Raw genomic sequence first — 13,678 nt, 5'->3', positions numbered from 1 at the left:
GGGAGGTAGGGAAAGGAGATTGTTAGCTGCTTTGAGACTCCTTCAGGTAGTGATAAAGCGGGATATCAAATCCAAGCTCCTCCTCCTCCTCTTCTTCTTCTATTACTACTACATGAAATGATGAGCACATCCACATACAGTAGAGATTCCTGCAGTCCTACACACACACACACACACACACACACACACACACACACAGAATAAGGGCTAGTCGATTTTATTACTTTCATTGCTTGTATGGAACTTTTATCGGATAGCTGGCTTTAATTTAGAAGTAGGAGAGCAGGAAAAAGCAAGTGCCACCCCATATGCCAGTGTTGCTCTCCTCTTCCATTACTTCTGCATAATTATCAGACTTCTCATGCTGAATTTGGCCTCATAACACTATAGGGCTAACAGCAAAGCTTTTTACATTACAGGCTAAATCTGTGCACAGCCACAGAGAAGAGAAGAAACCTTTGGTTTATCGCAAAGGTAGCACCTGAAATGTGATCCCAGCATCCTCCCTTTCACACACATACCTTTGCTGAAGCTCTACAGCTGTTCACACTGTATACTGGCTGCCAGAGTTGACTAACCCATTAATCTCCCTGTAGAGAGTTAGCCAATAAATTGAAAATAATTAGTTGGATAGGCTACACAGCAAGGAATCAGACAGTGAAAGCATGAAGTGAGCATGCTGAAACAAGATGTATTAAGACATGCAACAAAAGGAAGGCAGGGAGGGAATAAGGGTGGAGTGAGAAAGTACATTGTCTGGAATATTGATTGTGTGTGCTTGAATATTAGATGCATACTTATGTAAATTGGTTGACAGGGTTTGTTTGAAGAGACACTCCTGACTGACAGTAACAGAAAACCCAATGGAACCCTCAGTCAGTTATGGATCTTTGTATAGCGTCTGACTCCAAATGAAGCTGAAAGAATCTATAAAGATGTGAGCCAGATATGCACAAAACAAATGATGCTATGGAGGATTTAAGTTACAGGAGGCTAGATTTGGGTTGAACATTAGGAGGATTTAATTTTAACAAGCATAAATGCATACTGTCTGATTAGTGGTGCACCTGGTTTTCCTATTGTATTGCATTTATTTGCTGGGTTATTGCATTTATTGATTGTACATTTGTGTTTGCATTTGCTGTATTTTTATTGTATTTGGATTATGATGATATATTTATAAAAGTGAAAGCAAAGTATGGCTGGAAGCACATAGAAATGGACTTGGATGAGGACTTAAGTCCTTTAATGGCTCTTGGATAAATCCATTGGCCTCGGTATGAACAGCAGGTGAAATGCTGATATTTAAGAAGGGAAAGGACCTGGAGGCTTATGACAACCATCACTTTGCAAAGGTTCCAGAAGGCAGTACCAGACATTCATGGAGGAAAATGATTGTCTGAGCACAGACCAATCTCGCCTTCAAATGCTGATGTTGCATCACCTGTTAGGTCCAAAACTGTAGGAAAGCAGTAAGAAAATAATAGAGGACAAAAGCTACTTTCATCTGTTCCAAGGACTCTCATAAAACTGATAATCTTCAGACATCAGGTCTGTGAATCGGCATCTTCTCACTATTGTTTCCTTATGCTCTCCCCAAATATGTTTGCTTATCATCTACAATGATCAAAATACCTTGAGGGCAAGGCATGGTGCTTTCTCATGATGCTGTACAGTGTACATTACAGACTCATAGATTCTGTTCTAATAAACCAATCAGTTATCAGGAGGTGTTTGATTCATGTCGCTAGCAGCTTGATCCAAAGCTGACTTGCAGAAAGGCTAGGAAAGGCTGTGCTTTAACCAGGAGGTTCCATCCCAAATAACGTTTGCTCAACAAGTCTGCCAACAGAACAAAAAAAGGTAAAGGTAAAGGTACCCCTGCCCGTACGGGCCAGTCTTGACAGACTCTGGGGTTGTGCGCCCATCTCACTTAAGAGGCCAGGGGCCAGCGCTGTCCGGAGACACTTCCGGGTCACGTGGCCAGCGTGACATCGCTGCTCTGGCTAGAGCCAGAGCCAGAGCCAGAGCCGCACACGGAAACGCCGTTTACCTTCCCGCTGGTAAGCGGTCCCTATTTATCTACTTGCACCCGGAGGTGCTTTCGAACTGCTAGGTTGGCAGGCGCTGGGACCGAGCAGCGGGAGCGCACCCCGCCGCAGGGATTCGAACCGCCGACCTTTCGATCGGCAAGTCCTAGGCGCTGAGGCTTTAACCCACAGCGCCACCTGCGTCCCAACAGAACAAAAGCAGTGTTTAATTTAGTTTATTTGATTTTATCATTAAATTCTCTCTTTTGCCACTAAGACATACAATAAAAATGAAATGAAATATAAAAGCAACAAAAATAGGGCAATAGAACAGGAATCATAGAGTTGGAAGGCACCATGAGGGTCATCTAGTCCAACCCCCTGCAGTACAGGAACGTTTTGCCCAACGGGGACCCACAACCCACAACCCTGAGATTAAGAGTGTCATGCTCCAGCAGCTGAGCTATCAATAACTCAAAAGGTTGCATTATTAACAAAGACTTCAACAACACATTAAAGCAATTTTTTACTGACTGAAAGCTAGTCCATTCTTTAAGTGTTTTTAAAGGTAATGGGTAAATGAACCCCTGACCATTAGGTCCAGTCGCGGACAACTCTGGGGTTGCAGCGCTCATCTGGCTTTACTGGCCAAGGGAGCCGGCATACAGCTTCCGGGTCATGTGGCCAGCATGACTAAGCTGCTTCTGGCGAACCAGAGCAGTGCATGGAAATGCCGTTTACCTTCCTGCCGGAGCGGTACCTATTTATCTATTTGCACTTCATGCTTTTGAAGTGCTAGGTTGGCAGGAGCAGGGACCGAGCAACAGGAGCTCACCCCATCGAAGGGATTCGAACTGCCAACCTTCTGATCGGCAAGCCCTAGGCTCTGTGGTTTAACCCACAGCACCACCCACTTTTACCATCCATCAAAAGATGGGAAGAGAGGGAGCCTGGGGTAACCAGGCTGTGAGTGAGCTGAGGCATGGTGCCACTGTTCAAAGGGCCCTCTCTTGTCCCTGAACACCTGATCTGATGTATGGATGTATGGATGCATGGACCTCTGAAGCCAATCAGATGCATTTCTGTTACCAAGTACTTTAGTTTCCTCCTCTGCTTGCTGCTACCTGCATAGCTTCCACACGCTACGGGTACTTACGTTTTATAAACAGACAGCATGATTACTAATCATATAATTAATGTCACATCTAGCTAGGTCCTTGGTATGTAGGATCAGTGAGTGTAGAATGTAAGTACTTATGATCACATATGCCTTGAAACAGGCATAGGCAAACTCGGCTCTCCAGATGTTTTGGGACTACACCTCCCATCATCCCTGACCACTGGTCCTGTTAGCTAGGGATGGTGGGAGTTGTAGTCCCAAAACATCTGGAGGTAGTCCCAAAACATCTGCCTTGAAACATAGGAGGATGTGGGGGGGACAACAACTGCCCCTCCGCCTTCCTTAAATTACAGTCTCCTTAAAGGATATATAACAATGATGGGAATTAATATAAATCAACTGTCTCAGCAACCTTGACAGGGGAGTCCTGTCTGGGTGACAAAGCAAAGAATGACTCTGACACTCTCCTTGGATTCCCTACAAGTCTAAACAGCTCCAGCAACTTCGGCTCCCTTTTTCTCAAGTGAGCCACTGCACAGTTCTTTAGCTGAAGAACCTACCCTCTGGGGCCGTCTAAGTTCTGCATGTAGAGTCTTGAGAAAAAAGAGACAACAAGACTCCCAGACTGGCGGGCAAGGTTCTCTCTGACTTTGCTTCAGATGCTGAATCAGAGTTTCACCTGGAGGGAGGTTAAAGTGGGGTGGTAGGGGGAGGACATAATCATGCTTGTCAGGTGTCTGCAGAAAGACACAACTTCTGTGCTTTCATGCATCTGGAAGGCACCTCTCTTAGCTGCAGTTCATGTCTCCCCAGCTGTGGTTAACGTCACTGTCAGGCCAGGCTTGCTGGTTCTTGTTGCCCACTTATACCCTAGGAAGAGGAGACTCTTTTGAACAAAACCTGAAAGCATAATGAAGGTCTTCATCCACAAAGGCTGTTAAAGGGGAATAAATTATCCCTCTCTGAAGTCTTTTTAATGTCCTGTCAAAATATTTTTGTTGCTACTAAAATGGCTACTTAACCCTCAGGTATCTCAATCTTCGTATTTGCAGCAAAAGTGGGTGAGTGGGGGTGAATTAATCAGCACATGAAAATGACTCATGGAAACATAGGAACCTGCCTTGTGCTGAGTCAGTTTGTTGGTCCATCTAGCTCACTATTGCCTCTCTCCCACTGAACTATGGTCATTTGTGCAAGCCAAATTCATTCAGTAGGAGAAAGCCTAGTCATGTTTTTGTAGTCCTGAGAATCAGTAGCTCTTTTATCTTGCAACTAGGAAGTCTGCACAGGAAAGGCAACTTCGAGAGATAACAGAATTTGGATGAGGCAAATCATTAACATGTTCTAAGTGAGGATGGTAATGTGGTGTAATAAATACTATTTAGTCCATCAGGATGCCAGGAAACATCTCCCTCAGCATAGCTCAGGAAGTGGTTGGGGATAAGGCAACTGTACCACCTCAAAGCATGCTCCGTGTGTACACTACATCATGTTGCATAAGGCCACAACTGATTAATTCAGTCTCATAAAGTAGAACACAATCCAATAATGAACTCCAAGGGACTGCAAACAATTGCATTTTGCATTATAATTCAAAAGGGAAATTTGGTGTACATGGTTCAGAGCATTGATATCTGGCCTACATTCTTATTGCAAGCTGGATATTACAGCATCAATCTCATCTTTAACTCCAGGAATGTTGGGAGCTCAGCACACAATTTGCATCTTTAGCATGAATCACCATGCATACCCTCCTCTACTCTGAAGTCCCTTTATATGATCACCCACCACTACCTTGTTTCTGTTGCCTCCTACTCCTGACATACCATAGGGTAAAATGACCCAGGCATTTCTTCCTCCTTGTCTCCTTTAGTGTTCTAGATCTTCCCTTGAAGGCTATACTTGGAAACAGGAGTTGAATCCACATCCTAAACCCCAGATTAGGACTTCTTTATTCACTGGCAAGGAAGGCAATAGCATCCCAGGTCCTCTGCCCTCACCAAACAAAATCACTTCCAGTTTGCCCCAGTTTGCTCCTGGTTAGGCTAGGCCTGCTGGTATTCCAAGGCCAACACCAGGTGCTACCAGTCTCTCACACTCAGCATGATAATGAACTACACAGATTTCCTATTTGTATGTTTTAAAATGCTCTAAGCTCAAATCTTACTGTCATAATAATGAATGAATATCCAAGGCTAGCAAGCTGGTTGTATAATAAAGCAAAAGTTACCAGTAAATATGAGTAGTCATATAAGCCGAATAGCTACTAGAGGTCATGATCTAAGGGATACATAGGAGCTGCAGATGAGAGCTGAGTGAAGGGTAAGGACCAAAGTTGGGTGACGCTGTGGGTTAAACTACTGTTTTGTTTGGGCTTGCCGATCAGAAGGTCGGCAGTTTGAATCCCCACAAGGGGGTGAGCTCCTGTTGCTCGGTCCCAGCTCCTGCCAACCTAGCAGTTCAAAAGTACAGTGCAAGTAGATATATAGGTACTGCTCTGGCGGGAAGGCAAACAGTGTTTCTGTGCGCTGCCCTGGTTTTGCCAGAAGTGGCTTAGTCATGCTGTCCACATGACCCGGAAAAACTGTCTGTGGAAGCGGACAAACGCTGGCTCCCTGAGCCTTTAAAGCGAGATGAGTGCCACAGCCCCAGAGTTGTTCGCGACTGGACTTAATTGTCAGGGGTCCCTTTACCTTTACCTTTTACACCAGAGGTACTTCCCTTCCCCTAACACCCCATACATCCCTCCTCTCACATATACCCATAGGAAACAGCTAAATCCTAAGAATTTTTTTTAAGAACTGGAACATTTGCATGATAACAAGTTTGAGTTAATGTGGCCTAATAATGTGGGGGAAGGTGCCTGCAGTGATGTGACAAACCACATGTACTCGCATATCCAGCTGCATTATTAGAGGCCAGGTGACCTCAGTAGCTAGGAGTAACTTTTATGACCTTCAGTCAGTAAGTCAGCTACAGCCATTTTTAGACTATCATAGCCTGGTGTCATGAACTGGCTGGGTGCAGAGGGGTGGGGGTGGGGACACCAGCTGGTGAAATTTGTTTAATATGTTCTTTATTATACTATAAAACATTCCAAGACACCTTTTACAAAACTATTTATAAATGAATTAATTAAACCATAACAACGAAGGTACCATTACCACTGGAAAAATAATAGACCACTTTCTTTCCCAAATCACAAACAAATCACATACTCAAAGAGGAGCATGATAAGAGTACAAAAGGAAACTGCTATGTTTGAATGACCTGAAAATTATTTGCTTTATATTGTCATTTGTTCTCCCCACACATTCCATTTTCTCCTGGGCACCAAGGGGAGTTACAAATGTTTAAAGAATATCACACATTTTAAGAGATGTAAAGAATAGATAAATAAGCTTCTCCTGTCTGTAACTCAATTCCCCTTGGCAACATTTACAGGAAAAGCCTGAGTAAATAAGATAGATGGCCACAATGCTTTGAAGATCAGCTAACCAACATTGGCTTTTTCAGATGGCCTAACATGACTAGCAGAGGAAGGCAAGTTCATTTGTTATTCATTCCCTGCTTTTAAATATTTATATCCCATGTTTCTGTCCATCAAGTATCCCCAAATTGACTAATAACAATAGAAACAAAATTATAACAAAAAGACTGTTGCAAGTTATGAACAATCAGGCAACAAAAGGAGTACATGAGAGCAATACCTTTAGCCGATAAATTCAATGGTCTGCTCAGTTAGTGCTAAACCCACATTCCTGATTGAGCCTTGTTTCCCTAAAGCTGCAGCCCCAATCTCATTTACCTCAGAGCAAGCCACACTGAATTCAATAGGACTTCTTTCTGAGTAGGCCAAACCACGACTGCCTTAAGTGAGCACTGCTTAAGAGTAGATATGAGCTGAAAATTCTCAGAAGACATTTTTCTCAGAAAATTTCTGAGATTACCCCTGCCTTTCTCTCACCTAGTCCAGTGGCGTAGCATGGGGGGTGCAGGGGGGGGGGCGGCCGCACCGGGCGCAACATCTGGGGGTTAGGGAAATCCACGGGTTAGGGGGCGCAAATCCATGGGTTAGGGGGCGCAAATTACTTGCCTTGCCCCGGGTGCTGATAACCCATGCTACGCCACTGACCTAGTCTGTCTTATATTTTAACACTTATTGGATCCATCTGAGGTGATCGCCTGGGTGATGGGCCATGAAGAGAACAAATGGAGGGGGGCTCTGTCCAAGACAACAAATGGGTGGGGCTCATCCCTCAAGACAGAGATAGTTTGGAAGACAAAGCCAGAGTTAAGAATTGAAAATGGTGGAACAGTAGAGACTGTGGTGTCTTTATGATATGTGGTGCTATGTAACAATACATAGACCTGGTATTTGGAATACTTTCAGAATATGTGCTAAGAATATAGTTTTAGGGAACAATCCTATACTGCTCCATGGGTCATAGGAAGGGTGTACTAGATGGCAGAAGATAGCAAAGTTTCTTGTTCTCCCAGTATAGGGGCGAGTGGGGGCAGAGAATGACTGCGCTGTAGCTGGTGAACTTACTTTCTCTCTAGCTGCCTACCCCCTCCCCATCCACAACTGTATATCGTGGCCAGCATGAGATTGGGCCACGGGATTGGGTAGTTATCCCATCTTGTATTCTCCCACTTTCATTGCCTTTCAATTGCTCTGCACATTTTTAATACATATTAAAAAATACTTAGATATTGCAGGTTTTTTTAATTAAAAAACCCAAAGTGGTTTACAGCATGCACACAAAATTAAAGCACACACACACAAATTAAATTCACAAACCAGCAGCTAACTGGCTACAGAAATTCTTATTCTTAATTGTCTGCATAAGCCTCGAAGCATAGAAAGTGTTCAGCCAACATTTAACAATTACAGCAAAGGATGCCCAGAGGTCAAGGCTGATGACACTGAAGGTTTGGTTTCATGCCAATGTCAGAGGAGCCTCACCGAACTGGGGGAGCACCAGCACTGCTCCTACAGATGATTTCAGTCAGTGATCAAGCTGGGATATAAGGGTTCAAGTGGTCCCGAAGGATTCAGGTAATCCCCCTGTCCTATGTTGTTCTGGGCCTTGCAAATTAATAAAAGCATCTTGAACCTGGCTTTTAACTTAAATGACAATATTAATCTCACCCCACACACCCGCTTCTTGGCAGCAGCATTTAGAATGGGTTATGTCTGATTGCCGAAGAATAGATGCTTTTGAATTATGGTGCTGGAAGAGACTCTTGAGAGTCCCAGGACTGCAAGAAGATCAAATGTATCCATTCTTAAGGAAATCAGCCCTGAGTGCTCACTGGAAGGACAGATCCTGAAGCTGAGGCTCCAATACTTTGGCCACCTCATGAGAAGAGAAGACTCCCTGGAAAAGACCCTGATGTTGGGAAAGATGGAGGGCACAAAGAGAAGGGGACAACAGAGGACGAGATGGTTGGATAGTGTTCTCGAAGCTACAAACATGAGTCTGACCAAACTGCGGGAAGCAGTGGAAGACAGGAGTGCCTGGCGTGCTCTGGTCCATGGGGTCACGAAGAGTCGGACACGACTAAACGACTAAACAACAACATGTCTATTGTCAATTGTGTTTTAATTTTTCACTTACATTTTTGAATTATATTACTCCTTGATGTAAGTTGCCTTCTTGACATAAGAGTTCTTTTGGTATAAGGCAATGAAAACATAAATACGTTAATAGTGGTGATAATAATACACCATTCAACGATGAATTGAAATTTCACCATCAATAAGCAATTTATTACCTTAAATAAATTCCCACCACTTTTAGCAGTTTTACGAGTATGATACAATATGGTTTTATATGAGCTGCTGCATTGTTAGAGAAGGGGAGCTTTATGACTGATCGGGAAACCTCAGTGCTCCTTTAATTAAAAACAAAACTGAACAGAGAAGTCTTGTACCAACATGTTGCTGTCAGCACCCTGCTAACTATCCGAAGTGAACTGTGCATATCCCTCCCTCAGCTACAGAGATCCTGGTGCCAAGAAGCACTGCTTACGGTCCTTTTAAAGGCACAAGCAGATTATTTCTAATTTGTATCTCAAATTAGTAGTACCCAGTAGTAATAACATCCACTGTCAAAACTGGAGATTAATGAACAGTGAAACTCCACAAGGAGAAAAGTTTTCATCTGGGGTAGAAATGAAACCAAATAGATTTTCTTCACAGTATGAATTAATGCTTATTTCCCCCTTTTAAATGCCATTAATGGAGCTGCACATCTAGTAAATATTTTGGAAAGTGTTGTTTTTTTGTTTTGGTTTTTTTTTTTTGTTCGCTAAGCATTTGGACACCTCTCAAGATATGATGACTAGATTTTGCACAATGGATAAACAAATTAACATTTCTAAGGTAAAATCAATATAAATATAATTTATGCAAATTGATTATTTCAGCAGCAAAGGGGTGTCAAATAATTCCAAATACAGTGGTACCTTGGGTTACAAATGCTTCAGGTTACAGACTCTGCTAACCAGGAAGTAGTACCTTGGGTTAAGAACTTTGTTTCAAGATGAGAACAGAAATCACATGGGAGTGGCATGGCAGCAGCGGGAAGCTCCATTAGCTAAAGTGGTACCTCAGGTTAAGAATAGTTTCAGGTAAAGAACGCACCTCCAGAATGAATTAAGTTCTTAACCCGAGGTACCACTATTAAACTTTTGCTTAATATAACTGAGAAATGGAGGAAGTGTGCATTTTCAAATTGCATTATTTCTGTCTTTCCTTTCTTAATGCCATTAATTCTGTACACTTTCTAATGTATTTTCCTATCCTTCTCTTCTCAAAAGTCCATTTTGGGAAAGAGACATGGGTTCATTGCATTTCATAGCTTTAATTTGCTAAAATGCAATTGAATCTCACCTGCAAGAAAGGGACAATGTGGAAGTACCCTAGAGTTGTATGTAAACCACATATAGGAACTGTAGTTTGTTAAAGGTGCTAGGAATTATAGTTCAGTGAGGGGTGGAAACTGCTATTTGATGTGTTTTCCCTCAAACCAGAACACACAGAGAGAGAATGACACACAAACACACAGACAGAGCTTCCTAAAACAATCCTAAAACTACTTTTATATAATCTCCCTGGCCTATAGGGAAGAAATAACAAATGTGTTATTCAGCTTGTTCATGTGGGATGGCTTCCCAGTCTCTTACTTCAGTCACACAAAAGGCCAGATTCTCTTTTTCTGCATAGAAATTCTAACAGTACGCACATCAAATCTGACACTGGAATGTGCCTGGAGTTCCTCTATGCCATTAGTTTATTAAAGTATTTTTAAAAATTAAAAGGGGGGAAAGTCTCCTTCTCTTTCTTTCTCAGCTCACAAAACCTTCATTGTTCAGCTCTTGGTGTTTTTCTGGAAGACGTAACAAGCAACCAAACCACAGTAAGTTAACCTAAAGATGCACTGGGTTGCATAATAAACCTTTTTATCCATGTATTATCATCTGGGTGGAGTTCCTCAGTGGTGCTGGAGAAACACAAAAAGCAGAGACAAATTTAACCCAAGTGAGTCTATAGCCAGCTTGAACTGAAGACACCACGGTTCCAATTTGAAAACACAGAAGACTAAAGGCAGTTTCTCTATGTGTTCCATAATATATAGATGCATGAAAAGAGTGTGTATGTGTGGAAACTCTATGGGAAACTGGAGGACTCTAAGAGCCACCCATTCATGCAATGTTTGAAACCGTGATCAACTCCCGCCCAGAAACCAATGTCCCCACTGTGGAAGGACGTGTGGATCCAGAATTGGCCTCTACAGTCACTTATAGACTCACTGTTAAAACTGTGTTTATGGAAGACAATCTTCCTCGGCTATGAGTGATGGCCAAAGAAGACATGTATAAGCAAAGTGTTCTCTCCACATGGGAAAACAAGGTTCCTGAGTGCATGTGGAGAACCCTTTGTGCATATAGCCACATGCTCTAACTGGCATCAGGCATGTGCATGTGTGTGTTTAATATATATTGAAGCATTGGTTTCAGTGGGTTCTGAGCAGTCATCATAAATAGTAGCAGCTATGTGTTGGAAGAAAGAGTCACATATGCCACACAGCTTGCCTTATGTTCCCTGAATTAGCCTGCTGCCCTCAGGTTTGGTGGAAGATGCTGTCCCATGATCAGTGTTGAAACCAGAGTCATCTGTAGCATAAGGAGGCACCAGCTTGCCTTCTATTTATTTTACTATTTATTTAGGTATTGAAATGTTGGTATGCCACCTATCACACAAGAATCTCCAGGTGGCATACAATAGCAATAGACAGTATTACAGCAGAATTACAGTATACAATATATATTAAAATTCAAGTATGATCAGTGGTCCAAATCAATTAAAACTTGCAGTGGCAAGCAATCAGCAGTGGCCAAAATAGCTATTTACCCAGCTCCGGGGTGGGCAGCAGTTGTGGCCTGTTGTGGGCCTCCCCTATTCCTCAAGCAGATGTGATCCCAGGGTATCCCGTTAGAGAGGTCTAAGTGGAAGTCTCTGTCCAGAAGCCAAGCAGGAGCAGACAAGCCATAGAGCTTCCAACAGTGGCCAAGGATGGACCATCTCAGTTGACCTGTGTCTCGAAGTGGTCCATATTCCAGACATGACCCTGTTCAAGTTTCAGCTTTCCCTTGGGGGCTGCACTGGTGGAGGAAGGGTTGTGTGGGGGGTGCAGTCTGCCCCGGTGTCATCCCTGGGGGGGGGTTGACATAACTGCACCCCCCGGGACGCTCGCCGCAGGCGGTGCCCCCCTGGCATGCTCACCCCGCCCCCCAGATGCACACCATGCAGTAGTAGTAAACCTTTTATTGGGGGGCTGATAATGGATATACACCCAGTGCCAGAGTCAAATCCAACCTACATATGCAATCAATAAAGTTATGGCCAATTTTCAATCTCAGAAGGCTGTCTTGTCAAGTTTGTTCCACCCACCATTGTTATTGTCTGGGGAGGGGGACGCTGACAGTGGGTCTGCAATGAAGTAAAAGCATACAGCAGAAGTGTAGCAGTGGTAATAAATACCTTACTTCTGGGGCAGGAGGGGGGCATCCAGGGTATAGAGAAGGCCCTCTTCCTGATTGTGATTTGCTTCACACAGCAAAATGTATTTGATCATATGTAAAATTAGATGGTTGGAAATTGAACATCATCATGCCAATCTACAAAAAAGGAGATAAAACCCTCCCCCAAAACTATCACTCTATTAGCCTACTGGATATCCCCTCCAAACTCTATGCTCGCCATCTGCTCACCAAATTAACAGTCTGGCTAAGTGAAAATAACAACTTTGATGATGATGATGATGATGATGATGATAATAATAATAATAATAATAATAATAATAATAATAATAATAATAATAATAAAATTATACCCTGGCCATCTGGCTGAGTTTTCCCAGCCACTCTGGGCAGCTCCCAATAGAGTGTTAAAAACAATCCAGCATTAAATATTAAAAACTTCCCTAAACAGAGCTGCCTTCAGATGTCTTTTAAAAATGAGATAGCTGCTTCTTTCCTTGACATCTGATGGGCGGGCATTCTACAGGGTGGGTGCCACTACCGAGAAAGCCCTCTGTCTGGTTCCCTGTAACCTCACTTCTCACAATGAGGGAACCACCAGAAGGCCCTCGGTGCTGGATCTCAGTGTCCGGGCTGGATGATACAAATGTAATCTGTATGCTGCATATGTAAAATTTATTTGTCACAGTGTTCTTGTTTTTCAAGGAATGGCAGTAGGATTCAGAACAGCATCTAGTATAAAGTACTAGATGCATCACTCTCCACCAGCTATGAATTTCTTGGCACAAGGCAAAGGATTGCCACCTTCTGACTTAAAGAAAGATCTTGCTTGTTGGTGAATGACTCCAGGGCAGGCAGATGTTCTCCAGGTAAGATTATACCAACTCACTTCAGCCACCTGCTTACATGCACATGCATACATGCAATGTACACATGCCACTGAGCTGAGCAGTTCTGGGGCTCTCGTGAATAGCAAGATGATACAGCTGAGCCACCAAAGTGGGAGATGCCATACCTGTGGAGCATCTCCCCGCCCTGGAGCCATTAAGAAAAACAGGAGCCTCTCTGCTTTGGGTGGAAATGACTCTCATACTAAATCCAATGAAAACATGTATCTGACAAACAGCTAATGGTTTTTCTTTTCTTTTGAGCTACAGCCAAAATGAGGTTGGAAATTAACTCCCCCCGCTAAACACACCCACCCACACCCTTCCTTGAATTTTCAAGCAAAAGTGTGTGTGTGTTTGTTTCCCTCATTCAAACCTCCCCTCCCACTATCCCAGGTTGTGGCTGTGTTGCTTGATTTAGTGATTTTGGAAAGCAGCTGGCAAAATATTTAATTCAGTTCCTTAACACTTAATTTGCCAAATCCTTTTGGCTAGGAAGATGGCTAATAGCACATTTCGAATAAATAAAAATAGCTAGCATTGATTGTCTCCACTTTTTAAAGAAAAAGAATGAAAGTTTTAACATTTAA

At 43.0% G+C, this 13,678-nt stretch overlaps 1 long non-coding RNA gene across 1 annotated transcript in view; it reads right to left on the bottom strand.

Annotated features, from left to right (window-relative positions):
* Positions 1-13,678, bottom strand: part of LOC307218102 — a 99,063-nt gene that overhangs the window by 19,180 nt on the left and 66,205 nt on the right. The window lies entirely within an intron of this gene.

The sequence above is a fragment of the Podarcis cretensis genome (assembly GCF_951804945.1).
Source record: "Podarcis cretensis genome assembly, chromosome: 6".
Lineage (NCBI taxonomy): Eukaryota > Metazoa > Chordata > Lepidosauria > Squamata > Lacertidae > Podarcis > Podarcis cretensis.
The sequence above is the reverse complement of the archived record's forward strand: the minus strand, read 5'-3'. Positions and strand labels throughout refer to the sequence as shown.